Source organism: Sciurus carolinensis, chromosome 2 (genome assembly GCF_902686445.1).
Source record: "Sciurus carolinensis chromosome 2, mSciCar1.2, whole genome shotgun sequence".
Lineage (NCBI taxonomy): Eukaryota > Metazoa > Chordata > Mammalia > Rodentia > Sciuridae > Sciurus > Sciurus carolinensis.
In genome coordinates, this window is record NC_062214.1 from 8,445,033 (window position 1) to 8,464,358 (window position 19,326).

Consider the following 19,326-nt stretch of genomic DNA (forward strand, 5'->3'; position numbering starts at 1 on the left):
GACCCCAACACTCATCTGACTTTTCCAACCTTGGGAGCATCAATTCCCTGAACAGCGACCCTACTATTGATTTAAATTTCTCAGGAGGAGGAGTTTCCAGACACCATGAGATCCAGAGTGCAACAAGGGCCATCTTGCCTCTCGGGGGACCTTTGGCAGTATCTGGAAGCATCTTTGTGTTGACTGGATGACTGCCCTTGGGGAGGGGTTGCTACTGGCATCTAGTGGGTAGAGGCCAGTGCTGCTGCTCAGCTTCCCTCCATACTCGGGACGCCCCACGACGCAGAAGCCTCCTGTCCCCAAGGGCAACGTGGATGAGTGCAGAATTCCCCTTCTAAATAAACCATGTGAACACCTAAGCCTTATTACAACCCTAACAATACCCTGGTCGATCCGCCAGCCTCACTTCCCGCCACGCACCGCCTGCACACGCAGCTATTAAAAGCGCTCCTAGATGAAATGCCCCGCGCTGACTCCTTTGGAGAATGAGGATTTGACATGGTAACTGACCACAGGCGACTCTAATTAAGAGGAGGGATGTGCACACACGTGTCTCTGCGCACACACATTTCATAACAATAATAGCACCTCTCCCGAGCACAGAGCTCGTGAGGAGTGCTGTATGGAACATCCTCTTCCACCTTCATATCACTGGTGCCAGGGAATATTTAATTGTATCTTTTTATTGTTTTTTAACAGATAAAGGGACAGTGCCCAGGATCACTGTCAGAATATATCAAGGCTGAGACCTAAACCCTAGGCCTGTGCGCAGAGCTCCCTTGTCACTGGGCATCTTTGTAGTTAAGTTAGGGGGTGTGTATGTGTGTGTGTGTGTGTGTGTGTGTGTGTTCACCTGTGCTGGAAGCTGCAATTGCTGCTCTCCTCTGTCATTTGCAAAGGACAAGCAAAAGATGACTCACAGAAGGCAGGAAGAGGAACACACCTCACTTTTGAAAAGTTGGCTTAAGGTAAGTGCAAGCCAGCCAGGAAGCTGGAGTAGCTGGCTGCCAAGGGGAAGAGGCCAACAGGGGTAGGTTTTTGTTTGCTTGTTTGATTGATCTGTTTGTTATTGGGGGGGGGGGGAGAGAGAGAGAGAGAGAGAGAGAGAGAGAGAGAGAGAGAGAGAGAAAGAGAGGACTTCTTCAGATGAGAAGAAAATTAGGGGCAGTCCCTGGGGAGAAGCCAGGTGGAACAGGCCATGAGGAAGCAGGAAGGACAGTCACAGAAACTCTGAGCTGGGGGAGGAGCAAAGGCAGGGGCCTCAAATCCACAGTAAAGAAGGGAGAGGAGGCTGCAGGGAAGAGCAGGCAGGGGAGGAAGGGTGGGGAGGGAGAAGGTCTGTGCTTCCCAGGCAGCGTGGGACAGGAGTGAGGGACAAATGGAGTCACTGGGTCCAGCTGAGTTTGCAGTGGGCGGGGCCTGAGGTGCGTCCTCTCCTGCACACATGTCGCCTGGAGGGCTGGGGAGGAAGCGGGAAGGATCCCACCTGCCAGTCACTACTGCAGCAGCAGGGGACAGTCTCGCCCAGTTTTAGGAAAAGCATGCAGGTTGCTTGAATCTTGGGGGAAGAATTGGAAAGCCACTTGGGAACAATGGGGACTGTGACAAACTAGAAAATGCTCGCACTGTCTCAAGGCAACACTGTCAAACAGGAACACGGCAGGCCCACCAAAGGAAGTCGGGGGCCGTAGGCTTGGAGCCATCTACCTTAAACCTCTGGTTTGCACGCTTTCAAGATTATATGTGAATGTGCACATGCTTTTTCAAATACATGCACAAATTTTTTTTCTGTCAGATGTATTCTTTATCATATGTTATAATTTTAGGGCATTACACATGCTTTGACATTAATATTGCCACAATGAGATTTTTCACTTCTCTTCCAAATAATTTGAGATTGAGTGTGTTTAAACCTATCCCCTCTTCCTCCTTCACAACTTAGAATTGCAGTATTACTGGAGTAGCAACTGGTCACTTTTCCAGGGGAGATTTGTGTCAGGACAACTGGATTGGCATCTCAGTCCTGACTGCCAGTTCACATGCAGTCTTAGGGAAACTGTGGGTTTTCCTGAGTTTCTGTTTTGTTAGCTGTAAAACCAAGCTACAAATAGTTGCTGGAGCAGTGTTGTGACGATTTGAGTGATTAAGCGACATAATATCTCATAAACCGCCGAGCCTGGTCCGCAGGGCTGAATCAGCATGAGGGCTGGCAGGACCTCGGGCCTCTGCTCCTCCAGTCCTCCGGGAGAGGTCACCTGGGAGCACTGGTCTTCCAGTTTCCGTTAGCCTGCGTCAGGAGTCAGCTGTCATTGTTAATGGGCCAATCAATCAATCACTCAATATTTATTGAGAACCTACTATGTACACGACCCAGGGGAGACTTGATGAACTCCTGTCAATAGCAGGACACGCTGTGGGACAATTAGCAAGTGCATTTTGACTTGGCCTCTGGTTGGCTTCATAATGGAATTGTCCCTAAGCTTGGAGGCAGAAGAAAGGAAGAGAAGACCCACTGTGTCTTCCTTCAGGGGTGTCTCTGTCTCCACGTGTCAACAGAGGAAATTAATTTAATCCAGGGATTGGCAGCATATGCCCCAAATGACCAAATCTGATTCTCTATCATGTCAATAACTCTATTGGAACCTAGCCATACCTATTGGCTCGCTGATGGCCGCTCTTATACTCCATGGGCAGAGTTGCTGCAGAAGCTATATTGCTTGCAAAGCCAAAAATATTTTTACTCTCTGCCCTTTGCATAAAAAGTTGAATGACCCACATTTAAGCAATCACGTGGTTAATTAATCATGTCCAATTTTTATGGAACGAGGTGCACAAAACCCAACAATAGCACCATTTATTAAGTTGTGAGTATGAACTAGAAAATGCACTGGTAGTTGACATTTATCCTCACATCATAGCTTCAAAACAACATCAAGAGAACAGAGCGGTTAGTCAGGCGTGGTGGCTGAGGCAGGAGGATCGTGAGTTCAAGTCTAGCCTCAGCAATGGTGAGGCGCTAAGCAATTCAGTGAGACCCTGTCTCTAAATAAAATACAAAACAGGGCTGGGGATGTGGCTCAGTGATCGAGTAAATAACCCTGGTTATAACCCCCCTGGTAAATAACCCCCCCAAAACAGTACTGTCATTGCCCCCATTTTGTGGATGGGAAGACTGAGGACCAGAGAAGTAACTTGCCTGAGATGTCACAGCTAGGTTTGTCTCACTCCGGGGCCTATTTCCTAATCGCAGTGCTAGAATTCCCCAAATTCAGCCTTTCACGTACCACTCCACAACTGATTCTATATTCGCATCCCCTTTGCTGTTCTCTGCTAACATTTTTTTCCTTTGAATAATGGATTAGCATGGCATTTGTTCCTTCAACTTTATCTGAAGAAATTACATCCAAACACTTTGGATTTGATGTGCTTGTCATATGTATTTTTAAACTTTTTTTTTTCTTTTGAGATAATTGTAGATTCGCATGCAGTTTAAGAAACAATACAGAGACAACCTGTGTGCCCTTCAGCCAGTTTCCCCCAAGAGCAGCATCCTGGGTAACCAGAGGACAGGACCACACCAGGAAATGAACTTGACCGGATCTATCGACCTTCCCAGATCTCACCAGGGTTACCTATGCTCAGGTGTGTGTATCTAGTTCTACATACTTCTATCACAAAGGTAGATATGTGTGGCTCCCTCTAGAGTTGAAATATAAAACAATCCTATCCCCAGGCCCGGACCACCCTTCTGTCACCACCGCCACCTGCCTCCCTCCTCCTCCTGGTCATTCCCCATCTGTCTCCCACTCCTATAATTGTGCCATTACAAGGAAGTCACCTAAATGGAGTGGACCACCTTATGAGTACATAAGTGTTTGAGATGGGCTTTCCTTATTTAGCCTAATTCTTGTCACTTATATATTTAAAATACTCTGAAATAACCATAACATTTAGATGTTTAAAAAAAGACAAAATACTCATTCATGTCAAAATGATCTTGAGTGCTACCCGCGGGACCATGTCATACTCTAGCAAGTCCTACCTTGGCTGTAACACTGCCTGATGGACAAATAGACAGTCTGACCCTGAGGTCACAAGATGCTCTGACTGACACAGATCTCTAGGTCAGCACTTCCCAATAGAACTTTTTTGTGGTGATGGAAAGGTTAAATATCTGAACCATCCAATCCAGGAGCTGTGGCTCAGCACTGCAAATGTGGCTTGCTAGAATAAAGACAGAATTTTTCACTTTATTTCGTTTTAATCGATTCAAATTTACATTTAAATGGCCACAGGTGCCAAGTGGCTTATTTGCAGTAACTCAAGATATTAAAGGTAAAACGCTAGCAAAGGATAAATTTCTTGTTTTCCTATACTTCATTTTGTCAATGCAAAGACAACCTGAATAGGTGAGCAATCTTTTCAAATAGGCTTCTGCTGGTCTGATCTGATTGGCTGGACCTTGTTCTATAAGTTTGCTAAGTCTCACGTTAGCTCCCGGGACACCCGTGTTGGTTGCAGATGTTTGGCTAAGCTTGCAGCATGAGCCTCGTTTGAAGTGAGCTCACAACAGACGGTTCCTATGGCTCCTGCTTTTTAAGTGACACGGGGTCTTTCAGAACACAGGGCCAACTGACAGAGCCTCTGGATAGGCAGTCATCAGTGAACTAAGGCACGTTTTGCATGTGATATTCCACACTGTACAAAGGGCATGAAAAGGCCCCATTGATTACAAGGGCTGAGGGGGCCTTCTTCAGGAAGACCCAGTTTTTATGCGGTGGCTGGTGACATTCATAAATCTTTGCTGGTTAACTGTGCCTGCCCTTGATGAATGTAGCCTGCACCACCGGTTTGGAACAAGGTGCACCCCTGAAAGCAAGAAGGTCAAAGGTCACTGGCAACCATGTAAAAGATGGAGGAAAAAATAGTAGTGCTAACGCTGGGTACTCGGACACTTGTCATTTGGCAGGAAAGGGAACATTTCCAAGCCAGAGGGGGTGGAGTGGACTGTCCAGAAAATTTTGCACAGAACCAAGTGCAAAAAGAGCAGTCCATTTCCTCTACTTATTTCTTTTTGCCTAAATATTATGGGTTGCAAAAGCAAGTTTTGACATGTATGCCTTAAAACACAATGCCAGCATGAAGGTCATTACCCTGGTCAGTCTCTTATTTCGCCCAACTTCACGCATCTGTAAGGCATTAGCAGTTGCAAGAGATTGATATGATAGTTTGTGAGTAATTTGGATGAACTATAACACTAACCCGGTAAAGTATTATAATTTTAAATGTGTCCAGAAAATAATTGAAATTCTGGCTTAGCTTCATCATAATGCAAACTGCTGGGTATATTTAACAGCTGACTGGCTTAGCATGAATATTGCTTTAGAAATGGGGTCATATTGTTTTTACGAAACAATATTGCTCTCAAACACGTTTAGGAGGGGAGAAAAAGCAAGTGATTATGAGTATACTTTTAACCTTTCTGTCTCTTTCTATCTGTGTTCACTACACAGATTTAGGTGTTTGGCGTTGTTTGAAGGCAAACCAGAAGGTGCTGGCATTTAGAACAGACCTGGTAATGAGACTTTGGCCACCAGATTCCTTATTACTACTGCAACACAAAATCTCTGTTCCATCAGTTCATCTTTCTGCAGTCTGGTCAGAAATGAGAAAGGTAAGAACCATCCCTGCAGATCCCATGGGTGCCTTAAGTAGGTGGCCCCAGTAGGTACCTATGGATTATTGGTAAAAGCAGTTGCCAACATTGAAGCAAGGGAGAGTTCACATGGAAATCCAGATTGTGGATCATCGTAAGTCAGAGGACTTGGTAACACTGGACCAGGTGGCAGTCCCAGTCACCTTGAAGAGGACAAAAAGCTCTCTAGGTCACCTGTTTTCTCCTGGCTGACTGTATTTACATTTTTCTTTTTTTCTCTGTAATCATTCAAGATTTTCATTTGGTACCCAATGTCATTTTCCCAACCCCATTCACAAAACTAATTGTGCCCTACAAGATACCAGGGGTGTATCGCTGGCCAACAAGAGCTGGCAGTGGCCAGCAAGCTTTTCCTCTAACGGACCACACAGGGGACTTGGCGGGTCACGTGGATTCTGTCACATCTACTCTGTTCTGTCTCCTGGCCCCGCAGCAAGCAGGGGTGGTACGGGAATAAATGGGCATGGCTGATGCCAATAAAATTTAATTGTAAAACCAGGTGAGTCCATGGCTAACCCTGACAGGGAGGAAAGAAACCCAAACTGCCCCTTATAAATGGTGGGCTTATAGAGGAACAGTCTCACCAACAGAGAGCTTGGAATAGATGTGGGGCCAATTCTTCCACAGGCGGCAGGCAAACTCCTCAACTGCCATCTTTGAGCGTGTGTGTGTAGGTACATGGACACACGGACAGGTGTGCATTAAACTTGTTCTCCTGCTTTTCATTCTACAGTACTTCCTTGTTCTTGATAGTTATTTGCTTTCACTTTCATTACCTCAAAGACTTTTCTCCAAGAAAAATGAGACAGTTTAAAATCTGCCTTTTTAAAGGAACATTAGCTGTGGTGGGCTCTTCTGGTGGAGGGGATGAGTGGGGTTTCTACTGAGAATGAGACGCCTCACTGCAGGGGGAGAAGACCAAGTGACCTCACTGTCTTCACTGTGAGGGACACAGATTTCCTGTTTCATCCAGGCCTCCTCCAGGCTTTCTAAGCCGTGGGTGTGAATGCCTGCTTTGTCCCTGTCCTCTGAACTGCTCTCGATGGATCCTAGCTCCCTTTGTCAAAAACAAGATGACACTAGATCAAGGAGTCTAACTGGTAACCTTGGGCTAAGTCTAGATTAGTATACGCATTTAATTTGGTTCAGGGTATTTAAAAATAAAACACGAAATTAGTTGTTGGTATTGGGAAATCAGAAGATGTCACAAAAGGTCAGATTTTGGTCTTCCTTGGACAATCTAAAGATCAGGTGACAGTGGACGTGCATTGCCTGTGTCTGTCACTAGCCGGTGTGGAGTGTGGCTTCTTTCCATGATCATGAGTCTTTACTGGGCTTACTTCACCCACATGAGTTCCCTGCCCAGGTAAGCCTTCGAGCTGTGGCCCATGGCCAGATAATGGGTAAGGGCTCCTTCAGGGTTCAACTTCTAGGATTCCAGTCCCTTCAAATAAGGCAACGGTCACAGAGTGCTAGCCCACAGCCTCTCCTGAGCATGGTCAACTGCAGTGATCTGACCGCTGGAGACTGTACCCCTGGCCACGATGCAGCTGCAGAGTGAAGCAGGAATGGGTGAGCATTCCGTTTTCGGCCCTATGTAACTACAGGACCCTCGCTGTCTGTTTGGGGAACTTACGCTCTACTGGTTGCTGGTTAAACTGCCTAAGATTGTGTTTATAAAAAGCCAGAGAAAGGGACATAGAAATGGATGGATGAGGACAACCGCTGTTATGGGGGGATTCCCAGCATTTTAAGTAGACTGTGTTTACCTGGAAGTCTTGGGCCGGTGGAGAATGAGAAATTGGCTTTCTATTGAAAGACTGAGAAAGGGGTTCAGAGAGAGGGTCTCAGTAAAAGCTTCCTGGTTGAAAACAACTACCTTCCTAGCTTAGCAAGTCGTCGCTCACTTACCCAGGCTTGTCTTGAGTTAACTGACTGGATTTACCAGTCTATGTCTATATTGGGTAGTTGAATTACTAGACTGAAGTCATCCCTAAATTGGGGTGGGGACTGCAGGTGCTGAACAGGGGAAAGTAGCCCCGCATTGTTTCATAAATACGTTAGACCGCTCTTCCCCTCCACCAAGGAAGTGGCTCCCTCCCGCTCTCTCAAATGCTCCTCAGTTTGTTTTAGGAACGCCATTGTTAAGGGCGTCACTATGGGAGACAGCTCATTTTCTTGGTGGAAGAATGACCCAAACACGATGATACATGTCTAGTGACATGTGACCTTAGGGAGACAGTAGAAAGAGCCTGACACTGGGGAGAACTGGGGGGACATGACCTGGGGGAAGGAGCGGGCTCAGCTAATCTTGCTCGTTACAAATACAGAACCAAGATGGTGGATTTCTGGATCTTGCAGAAGAATGGAATTTGGACGTCTACGTAAAATCTTCTGATTGTCAACCTTTGGCAGTGCTTTTTTTTATTATTGTTGTTGTTATTTACTTAATGTTTAATTGGATTAAGTGAAATCAGAAGGGGCACATTCAAGTGCCCCTTCGCCAACTGTTCTAGGGTTTGATCTTGCTTGCTGCAACTGGGTGTTTCCCATCTCTCAATCTGAGTCACAGTGGGTGCTGAGATCATGGGCCAGTTGCGTGCACACAGCTCTGTTCCTTGAAAGATGCTCAGAGTGACTGTTCTAATCACAGGTCAGAGGCCTCAGCCTATAGACGTGGACTTTAGGAAACACAGTGCAGAATAAAAGACACCATCGTGTCCCTAAAGACCTGAGATCATCTGACACGTGCATCCTCTGCCTGAGCCTCCTTCCTCTGATTCTCAGCTTTCTCATTCTTAAAAAGGAGAGGGTAGGTGAGGGGTCCCCTGGCTTCTGAGGAAGTAAGACCCTTGGGTGTGTTGTTCAGTGTGCAGAACTGGGGCTTGGGGCATGGAAACCTGAGTCTGTCTCCCTTCCAACATGAGGTAGATTGATGTAACTTCCTTCCACCTTGGGTTTTGGTCTGCAATCGGGAGGACAAAGCCAGTAGTAATACCCCAGGATTTAGAATAAGAAGGGGAGCCCTGGATAACCCCAGTCACAAGCTGGGGCTGCAGGTCCAGGCGGAGGCCTGAGACTGGTACTGCTTGCCTCACACATTGTTCCCAAATCAGAACCACTTTGCACGTAAGTGTCAATGTGGCCTGAGAAGTACTGATGACCCCCTGCCGGTGCTGATGACCGAGCAGGACTGCTGCTGGCCCTGTCCACTGAGCCCCAGGGTCGCCACAGTCCCCTCCCCACTCCTCCTATTGCCCCTGGCTTCACAGTCACGCCATTACCTTTCTGCCCCTAGAGCTGGCAGCCCCTGGCCCTGGGAAATCTGAAATGAGGTGCCGATGTCCATTTGGGCTGTTATTCTCATTGTGCTTGTTCTTTGTCCATTCTCTATTCCCTGCTGATAGTGAGCTATGTGTTCACTTCTCCCAGGCTCAGTTTTCTTGTCTTTAAAATGGGAACAATGATGTCCGAGTGGCCTGGAGCCATCAGGAGCTGTCTGGTGAGGGGAGGCCACTTCTGCGGCCTCAAAAAGGGCATCAGCCAGCAGAGGGCGCTAGTGGAAAGGCTGGCGGTGGCCCACCCAGTGCCCAGCGCAAGCAGGTGGGCAACTGGGCAGGTGACGCCCTCCAGTCTGCCTTTCCCTGCTTGGCAGGACACATCCTGACGGGTGGACATGACAGTGGGCAATGACTCATCTATTTGATACGGCTGCACATCACTAGCAATGTGACTTTCTGGAATACGTAATGTGACCACAAACTTTCTAATGCTGCAGCCTGACAATCAGACACTAAAAATAACAAACGGGTCTGCTCCGGAACAAAGAGAACGGCCTCTTTGGAAACTGGAGACAGACTGTTCCCAGATCTGCTCCCGGCCACAGCCCTGAGCGGAATTCTCTGGGCTGCAGAGTGGGTTGCCAGGCCCTGCGAGAACGGCCTGCTCACCTCTGAACAGCTCAGTCCCAGCGCCTGGGAGACACACTCAGCGAGTTCAGGGAAGAGCAACCCAAATGATCATGGGGAGAAAGGATTGATTGATAGGCAAAGATGAAAGCAGTCTCACATGTCGGAGCTGTCTTCTCTAGTGATGAATCGGAGTGACATGCTGTGGGGCTCGGCGCACCCCTGACCCGCGTGGACACCGGAGGGGCTTTACAGACCTTTCTGGGATGACATTAGCACGGGGAAATGCCACGCCTGTGCTTGAGCCCTGCGCTGTCCTATCTGGTGTGGCATGAATGGCCTTGTCCAGGGAGCCCAGCCATGGTCTTCTGGCTCCCCGGCCCTTCCTTCCACTTCCACAGCCCTACTGCCTGCCTGGGGTGACAGGTGTCCCCTGCCCTTCCCCTGCCCACCGCGCTCCTGGCTGGGGCCTGTTCCTCCTGCAGGAATCGAAGCCTCAGCCACCGACAGTGGGCAGGGAGTGTGAAGAAGATGTGGTGTGGCCACTGCAAGCGTCCGGATGATGACAGGGACACTGCTCGGGCATGGCCTTCATGCCCCCCAGATACCAGTGTCCGGTCCACAGTGAGCAGGGCCACATGGTCTTCTATTCAGGGTTCTTAGATGCTGTTCCAGGGAAGAGAAGGCCCGAGGCCAGAGCTAATGCTCTGCTGTCCTCTGGGAACTGGACTGGGGAAGGACTGGGCTGGACTGGTGGATTCTGGAAGAAGAGGAGTCGGGTCTCGGAGGCAGATTCCGGCCCTGCGGTGGGGGTGGACGGTGGGGCTCAGCCCCAGGGAGAGGCGGGAAGGACCTCTCACTGCACAGTTCCTTCCCTTCCTCGCTACACCGTGCTCTTCTGTTTTAATGGATCCTCTTCCCCACGTCTCTCCTGAAGGAAATCAACACAGGGCGCTTCTCCCATGATGGAACCCTGGGTGTGGACCAAAGCCCTAAGGATCTCTGGGAAAAAGACAAACGTCTCCTAACAGCTGCCCAGCCTCCGCAGGGCACCAGGAAATGCAAATGACAATAGCAGCAGGCGTGGAGGCCAGGTGTAACGGTGGAGGGGTGAGAGTGCCTTATATGACGATCGGGAGCCTGCTCTTTCCATCCCTGGAACATCCAATAGACCGAGATACCGAAAGTGGTGTCGTAAGCACGAAGAGAGAAAGCAGGCTGTGCTCAGCCAGCCCAGAGGATTGTCCGCCCAGGGTGAAGATGGGCTCGGTGCCACTCAACTTAATATTTTCAGTTACCCGAAATTCAGGTTTTGATTAAAAAAAAAAAAAAAGCTTAAAACACAAAACAAACAAAAAACCCAAATAAAAATTGCACATCTGCAGGAAGATGTCTGACCATGGGTCTGCCTGTTGGTGGTCCCTGGACTCAGCATCCAGGTGGACAGGCCACCCTTCTGGTCCCCTGGGTGACCCTTCTCATCTCCCCAAGAACTCACCCCTTCCAACGCCACATCCTCACAAAGCCCCCCTCCATCGAGCTAACTGCAGCCACGTTCTCTGCTCATTTAACCCACAGTGGTGTTCACCCAGGGCTCAGGGAGCAGCTGCACCTTGCAAAGTGCTTTACATGTCCCCGAATTCAGTTCCGCCCCGTTCGCCGTTCCAATGGCACTTCCTTCAAGAGACCTTCCTGAGCCCTCGTCCTAAAGGTGCTCACCCCTTCTCCTCCAACGCTGCCCCCATGTGACTTCGTTTTTCTTGCATAGCATTTAATAATCTGCCATGCTTTACAATTTTTGTCCGATTCTGCCTTGTCTGCCCCCCTATTTGATAGTAACCTCCACCAGAGTGGGGACCTGTGTGTTCCCTTCACTGTTGTTTCCTCAGTACCTTAGCCTTTAAGTAAGTGCTTCATCATGTCAACGGGAATGCTTTCACTTGCTGTAGGTCCCTGCCCACATTTTATCACACAGTGCACTTCACCTTGTGAGTTAGGGGTCTTCACATTGGACTTGAAGCCTCGGAAGGGCAACGCTCGGGGCTCCTGTCCTGTTCTGCACAGTATCCCACCGTCAAGAAGCAGCTAGGAGATCTTTGCTGAATTGAGTCAGCTTTCCAGACGAGAGAAACGATGCTGTTAGGTGGCCCGGGCGCCCTTTGGAGCCCAGGGTAACAGCGATTTCATTAGGACCTTCTTTTCTCAGGTACTGTTCAAATCTCAAGTGTGAAGTGCAACCATCGAGGCTGACTTATCAGTGTTCATTGGCATGAAATTGCAAAAAAAAAAAGTCTAATTACTGTGTTGATTAAATTCTTAATGGTATCCCAAACAATGGTGTTATCAAAAGAAAATGTGGGCTGTTTCTGTAGGAAATACTTCTCCATCGAATTCATCTCTGTGTGTGTGGGTCCAGCCGCACACTGTGCCTTACTCCTGGTATAGAGCTCGATTTTTCCTATTGACTGATTAATTAAACTTTAAACAGTTTTCCCCACGGGTTTAATCAGCCGTGCGGCCAGCCCGGCTCCGGCTTGGGCGCACGCAGGCACCGAGTAGCTCTCACCGCGCTGGAGCAGCCGGGAGGAGCCACGGAAGGGGCCCCGCGACCAGTCTTCTTCAAGGACCAATCCAGCCTCCAAATTGTCATGAGCAAGGACTAATCCAGCCTCCAAATTGTCATGAGCAAGGCAAAAGGTACAATTTTGCAAGAATTTTAAGACCTGAGCAAGGAACGGGTAACACACTTTCAACTCATATTCTCTGAAGACTTACGTCTAAGGTAGGTGGACTTTGTGCCACTTGAAAATTATTGAAAGTTTTGGTTGTTTTTCAGATTTCGAAGAATTCCATTCCGCAGTGGAAGCCAAGTGTGATCCTCCATGCTGTCAATTACATCTTGTAGGAGGCATTTTTTTTTCTCTTTTTCCAGGGCCCACTGTTCTTTGTCTGATTAACAGCACCTTGGCCTGGACTTTCTTCTGGACTACAGTCCCTTCCTACCATGCAAATTAGGGCACACCAGCAACTCCAGCCACCTGATGAGCAGGCCAGCCAAGGCCCAAAGTTCTTCTAAACACGCTATCCCCCGGCCATGGCGCATGGTCCAGGGATGGACTCAGTTTTGAAAAACAGTAGTTGCAGAATGTTACAGTGTGGATCTGGAATGTTCCCCAAGGCTCATGCTTGGTCCCCAGTGCAGCAGTGTTCAGAGGTAGAACTTTTGGGAAAGAACTGAATCATGAGCGCTCTCACCTTATCAGTGGATCAATTCATTAATGGGTTAATATTTGGATGCCCACTGGGGGCATTTCCTGGAAGTGTAGCTCTTGTCTCTGGTCCTCCCCCTTTGCTTTCTTGCTTTCTCTGCTTGGTAGTTGTTACACCTTCTGCCATGATGTTCTGCCTCAGCTTAGGTCCTGTGCATGGAGCCAACCGACCATGGACTGAAACTTCTGGAACTGTGGGCCAAAATAAATCTTTCCCCTTTAAATTGTTTTACTCAGGTATTTGTTAGAGTGACAAAAAACAAAAACAAAAACAAAAACAAAAACACCACAAAAAAACCAAAATAACAACAACAAAAAAAATGACTAACATACAGAGAGAATTTCTTTGGAACCACTGGAGGAAAGCAGTCCTTTCTTTCCTGATGACTTTGACTCTGGGGGACCACCTTCATGAAGAGAGAACCTTTTGAGAATGGAGCTGGCACAGAGCAAGTGGTTAGACTCCTGGATCCAGCCGTATCTGAAGCCAGACTACCCTCACATTATGCAGCTAAAAGAACAGTAAAGTCCCTCTTGACACCAATGTGGGGCTTATGTAGACGATATCCCTATATATGCCATTGTGGACTTCAAACTGAGAGCCCTGAAGTTCCCTTATTTACCCACAGACCAGATCTGCCAAAGAGGAGCACAGTCGTCTTGTTAAAATTTCGTTCATTGAGGAAAATGAAATTCAGGTCCCTGAGGAAGAGACTCAAACAAACACCACACTTACAGCCTAGAGGAACTTTGTCCCATGCAGCTGCCTCTTCTTTGGGCCCATTCCTATTCCCTGAGATCTATTCACTCTTCTAAAAGCGCCTGTCGCCCCACCCTCCTCTCTCCTCTGAAGAGACTCTGGCCTCTCAGCCTCTCCCTCTCTCCTTAACCTCGACTCTGGCCCTTCTCCAAGTTTCATATTTTGAGTGGCAATTATGCACAAGTGCACCTTAATAAATTCATCTGCCTCTTCTCTGTTGATCTGCTTCTTGTCATTTTATTTCAGCAGACTCAATTCTTAAACCTTCAAAGGAAAAGTCTGAACTTCCCCTCACCAATCCGAGTTGGGCTCTCTGTCCTCTGAATGGAAATAGTCCCAAAGAATATTCAAGTCATACCCCCCTAAATGTGTCCTAAAAATCTGAAGTTCCATTTGGGGAGTCGCAAATACAAAAACCAAGGTCCACTCCACTTGAAAACCGTCCTGTGTTCTAGTGCAGAATGACTGGGAAGGATTTCGTAGCCAGGATTCGTTAGCATAATTTGCCACAGCTTTTCATTAACAGAAGCTACTCTAAATTAGTATCATAATTAGAGAAACCATATGACAAGAATTAGGTCTCTCCAAACATTTTATTATTATTATTTTTCACGAAAGAAGCAGCTCAAGTGTCTGCCAGTATCTTGTCGTTGCTTATATAACACTTGAAATTATTGCAAAGTCATTTCTCTTTCATTTCTTATGTAGTCGGGGACCCTGTGTGTGGGAATCCAGGAAGATGACAGCATCCACAGGGGAGGGCAGAGCTGGGTGGCCCCCAGTCCCTTACGCCAGCGGCTCCTGATGACCTTGAGTCAGAGGCAGGAACAGCGTGCAGCTTGCTCCTGAACTTGCTTTTGGACCAGGGTGCGCTGGGACCCGCCGTCTGGGGGAGACTGGGGGGGACCCCTCTGCAGTTTGGCCTTTATGAAGGCCTCCCACCATCACAAATGTTAAAATGTGGGGCTGGGGAGATAGCTCAGTCGATAGAGTGCTTGCCTTGCAAGCACAAGGCCCTGGGTTCGATCCCCAGCACCGCAAAAAACAAACAAATGTTAAAATGTGTTCTTGCTATTATTGAAAATACATCAACACTTAATTTTTCTGCTTTGGGCAAAATCAAATAGATTTTTATGGGCACCCCCCAAATTTTCATTGTTTCCACGCGTGAGAAAAAAATCATAAAGCTTTTCTTTGACCCTGAAAAGTTCCTTTTTTCCCCTCTTTTTTTAAAAGACATGAAAACCCTTTTCAAGGCCCGACACGTCTTGTGGGCGCTAGGCCCGTGGTGCCGGACGGCAGGGGCGGCCAGGAGGGCTCTGGAGAATTCCTGTTTTGCCATGGCTCTGCTTTGTTTCACATGCGGAAAAGCTTTTTATCTTTCATCAGAAGTTTAATTTTAAATGGAGATCTTGGATAACTGTTTTGCGACCTCAGGCAAGTGACTTAAAGTCTGTGGGCCTGTTTCCTCGTATGTAAATGGTATCATAAGAATCCCTACCTCATAGGGTGACTGCGAGGATTAAATGACTCAATTCGAGTAATGTGCTCAGAAGAGTCTGGCAAACACAGCAAATCACTCAATAAATACCAGCTCCTAATACTACTGCTGCTGCTGCTTTTATTATTTCCAGACGGATTCTCTGAGAGCATAATTATCCATTTGTTTTCTCCTTCTTTTCTTTTTCCTCCCCCCACTTCTTTTAATTACCAGAGACGACGACCTCTTATGAAAAATGGGAACACTGCAGAAAAGAGTCAGAGTCCAGTTCACACGCTCTTGTCGCCCTGCTGCCCGGCGTGAGCCCCGTTAAGAGTCCTGGTGTGAACACCCGCTCACCCGCAGTGCACACACTTTGGGGTGGTGGCCACTCTTCTTTGTCACTGAACTTGACACTCGAGCCATGTTGCCATGTTAGTGCACGTTTGCAGCGGGGGACGGTTTCCTCTGCCCAGCAAATGGGTCCCTCCACCCTGGGCAGGAGGAGGAGGAGCTAGCACTTCCTCAGCACCTCCCTGGCAGGACGCTTGCTACCCAACGGGGGCCCCGTGCTCAAGGCTGTGGTCCAGCTGTTTCGCGTCCATGTTCTTTCACGCATGGACTGTTTCTCTTCAAGTTACCCGAAAGGGCAGGGGATATTAGGAAAGTCAAACTGACTCCACTGCAAGTCGGCCTGTACCCGAGCAAAGCTGCCATCATCGTGATTCCACGCTGACTCCAGTGTTCGTGTTTTGACCGGTTTGGAACCAGAACGGATAGCTTTCTGATGTGCACCTGAAAGCTCAAGTGTGCAGTGCTAACTGGCAGGATTCTTTTGTGACTAGATATAATGGATGTATCTTAATTTATTTACCTAGACTCCAGTGATTGGTATTTGAATGGTTTCTAAGATTTCATTGGTCCAAACAGAGTTCTGCTACTCTGGACCAGACCTTGAACCCTTCTGCAGTATAGAGTAGTGTACAGGAAGTACAGCTGGGGGTGAAGGTTCAGGTGCATTTTAAATGTGCATAAGCACCGTCCTTGTTGTTGGGTTTGAAATCTTTTTCACGTTCAGAGAAGGTGATTTCATGGCAAGGTAGGATAAGTGGCAGCTTGTCCCCATGGGGGTAAAGCTCCTAGGGAAAAGGAGAGCAGTCCATAGGAGAAATCGGGAGCCCTCTACAGTCAGCTACGAAGAAGGAAATAAACCAACCCAACCAGGCTATGGCAGCACCCAGAGCCTCATTCCGGCCAGGCAAGTGCCTCAAGTGCAACTGCCAAGCTACACACCAGTCCTCAGAATTTGTCACTTTTTAGCTGTGTGACTTTCTGAGAGTTAGTTAACTGCTCTGAGCTTTGTCTTTCCTCCTCTCAGCTGGGATAACAGTAATACCAACTCTGCAAGGTTGTTGAGTGCCTTAACCGAGAAAGTCCCACTGAAGTGCCTCCACACATTGTAGGAGGAGAACCTGCTTTCAGAAGGTTTGACCCAAGCCCCAAGCTCTGGGGCTTCTTGACTTCACCTGTCTCAGCCTCCTCAGCAAGTCAGGAAGAGTAGGTCTGACTAAAGGGATGACCCGGTATCGAGAAGAGGCAGCGGATGGGAGTCCCCACGTCTCCATTTCTGTATCTACCAAAGAGAGGGAAAGTTCAGAGCAAAGGACAGAAGTCAGACGGCAAGGAGCCCTGCTCACCGGCGCCACGGTGAGCCTGTGACTAGGAAAGGCTTCAGGGTGGTCCTCGTCTTGGTCCAGGGTTGCATTTTCTAAACTAACCACTTCTGTCTTCTAAAGAAATTGGTCTTGGGGCTAAAGCAGCCCATTTTTCGTCACCTGGGGAAACTGGTCTTGTGCCAACGCGTGCCCTTCAAGGATCGGAGATGTTTGCCTCTGTGTTGTTTTACTGGCGTTTTGACTGGATCCTCCAGTGAGGAATAACGATGCCAGTTAGACTAGCTACAGTCAACTGGAATTTGGGATCTGGACAGGACTTCAGAGTCTGGCTTCATGGAAGTGGCTTGGGATGCTCACACATTAATGTGGCAGCGGGTAAATGTGGGATTCAGAAAGACTCTGTGTGTGTGCCCCACCAAGGGAGGTCCATGGTGGGGCAGAGGGCAGCCAAGAGCACTTCCCCTCTCCTGGCCTCATGCTTCTGGGACCTTCCTGATTTAAAGGACCTGTCACTCCCTCTCTGTTTTTAACTACGGCAAAGTAAGATCATGAGCCCCACATGGGCTACTCCCTGCGAGTTCTCTGATCTCATTTCTGGGGTGCATGGACTTCTCAGCCACCCTGTCTGCCTGCCAGTTCTACTTTCTTCCTCCTCATGGTCTTTGCCAGGGCAGTAGCGAGCCATCCCGGTGCACCTGAATTTCAAACAGGGCAGGCTGAAGGAGGAACAACAGTACGTTGATTAGGGCATCATTATCCCTCTGAACTGCATCATTTATATCCCTGGAAAAGACGATGCCGGGTCAGGAGCAACAGTGTGAGTCAATAATTTGTCAGGTTGGAGCAGGTGGGAAGGGGCGGCGTAAGAAATCACCCGAAAGGCGAAGAAAACTGAAATGGATGGAGTCGGAAGAGTAATAAGAAAGTGATCAGTGAATCCACAAACAAGGAGAGATAAATCAAAGAGCGCCAGGTGGATGGGAGCAAAGTGGGGGAGATTCAAATGAGCAAGATCTGCGCCTTGTCAAGACAAGGTTAGGCACTCGCCTCAGTCACTGCTGTCCACCAGGACTGGACAAGTGCCCAGGAGGACATGAATCTTTCCGGGGCAGGGAGCCGGAGTGCAGGAGATTTCCTAGAGAGTATCAATTTGGATTATAAAAATCCCAAGGTCTCGCGCACTGACAGTGTGATAGGTAGAAAAATGGGGCAGCCTTCTTGCCTCTGCCGCAGCCGCGGAGGCTTGGCGCTCCTCAGACGTCTGCGTGTTCACACAGGGTGCACAGCGTTCAGAAAAGACCCAGCTGCAAAGCCTTGAAGAGATAAGGGTTTCGTCCACATGCCCGTGACCTTGGGGCTCACAGATAAAATATTTTCCCCTGTTTGTCTTAACTCGGACAAAGTTTAGGCCTGAGTGTTAGGGTCAGGAGAGGAAAGCAAAGACTGAGAAAAAACAAGACCGTCATCACGACCATCAACAGTTGTAACAATTACAATATTCGAGGGTCCACACGGTGCCAGGTGCAGGGCCTGGCGCCTGTAGACCTTAGTCTCCTCACCCTTCCAGGAATCCTGTGGACACTGATGCTGTCTTTATTTTTCAGATAAGGAAACAACTTCTGAATGCAAAAGCCCTGACCAGAGCCACAGCTCATAAGTTATAGAAGTGGGATGTGCCCCCAGGACAGCGTGAGCCAAAAGCTCACGCGGATCTCGCTGCCTTCTACAACTGGCGCCTACGGAGTGTTTTTGGAAGCAGAGGATGGCATTGGGATGGAGCAAGATGAGAATCCAATCGTAGGGACCCCCCACTCCAAGCCCACCATGAATTTCTTGCATAGAAATATAATCAGGTCCGGTGTAATGGGTGAGGGCCTCACATCTAAGAAAACCCACTGGGGGGACAGGGATGCAGGTCAGAGGCAGGACATGTGCCCAAGCAGGGCTGAGGCCCTGTGTTCCCTCCCCGGCATCGAAAAGACAGAAAAAGATCTAACCCTGTAAAACGGATAGTGCAGCTGTATGCTCACACCAGGATGAAGATGGAGATCTTCTGACACGAGTATTAAAAGGACTGGGATACATTTCCTAACATTTGGAACCCCTCTGGTTTATTTCAAATGTATCTCAAGTCAGACATTCTTGGTCTACCTTCAATGTAGAAAGAATATGTACATGTTGCACAAAGCAAAATACACCTGTTTGGATTTTTTTTTCTATCTTCTGAATTTACACGAAGCACTGTCCATGAGCACAAAGCTGGAGAGAAACCATCCCTCCTTGGAATGAAGCACTATTTTAAGCTCAGATGTCTGAGCTTAAATATCTGAGCTTAGATATCTGAAGCTAGTCACCGACTCTCTCCAGATCTGTCCAAATTCTGAGTTTTTCTTGGTTAGCATCGTGGTTAATTGCTCAGAATTTATTATCTGAAATATTGTGGACAAATCCAGACTGGAATCCATCACATGCTCACCGGATAACTCTCAGTCAGTTACTTAACCTTCAGTATCTCAA

General features: G+C 48.1%; 1 protein-coding gene and 1 long non-coding RNA gene across 2 annotated transcripts in view; one reads left to right on the top strand and one right to left on the bottom strand.

Annotated features, from left to right (window-relative positions):
• Tshz2 (teashirt zinc finger homeobox 2) overlaps window positions 1-19,326 on the bottom strand; it is a 239,128-nt gene that overhangs the window by 26,425 nt on the left and 193,377 nt on the right. The window lies entirely within an intron of this gene.
• Window positions 3,477-13,088, top strand: LOC124976830 (uncharacterized). Its single transcript, XR_007107077.1, has 3 exons — window positions 3,477-3,642; window positions 5,514-5,674; window positions 12,557-13,088. It is a non-coding gene; the product is annotated as an uncharacterized LOC124976830 (long non-coding RNA).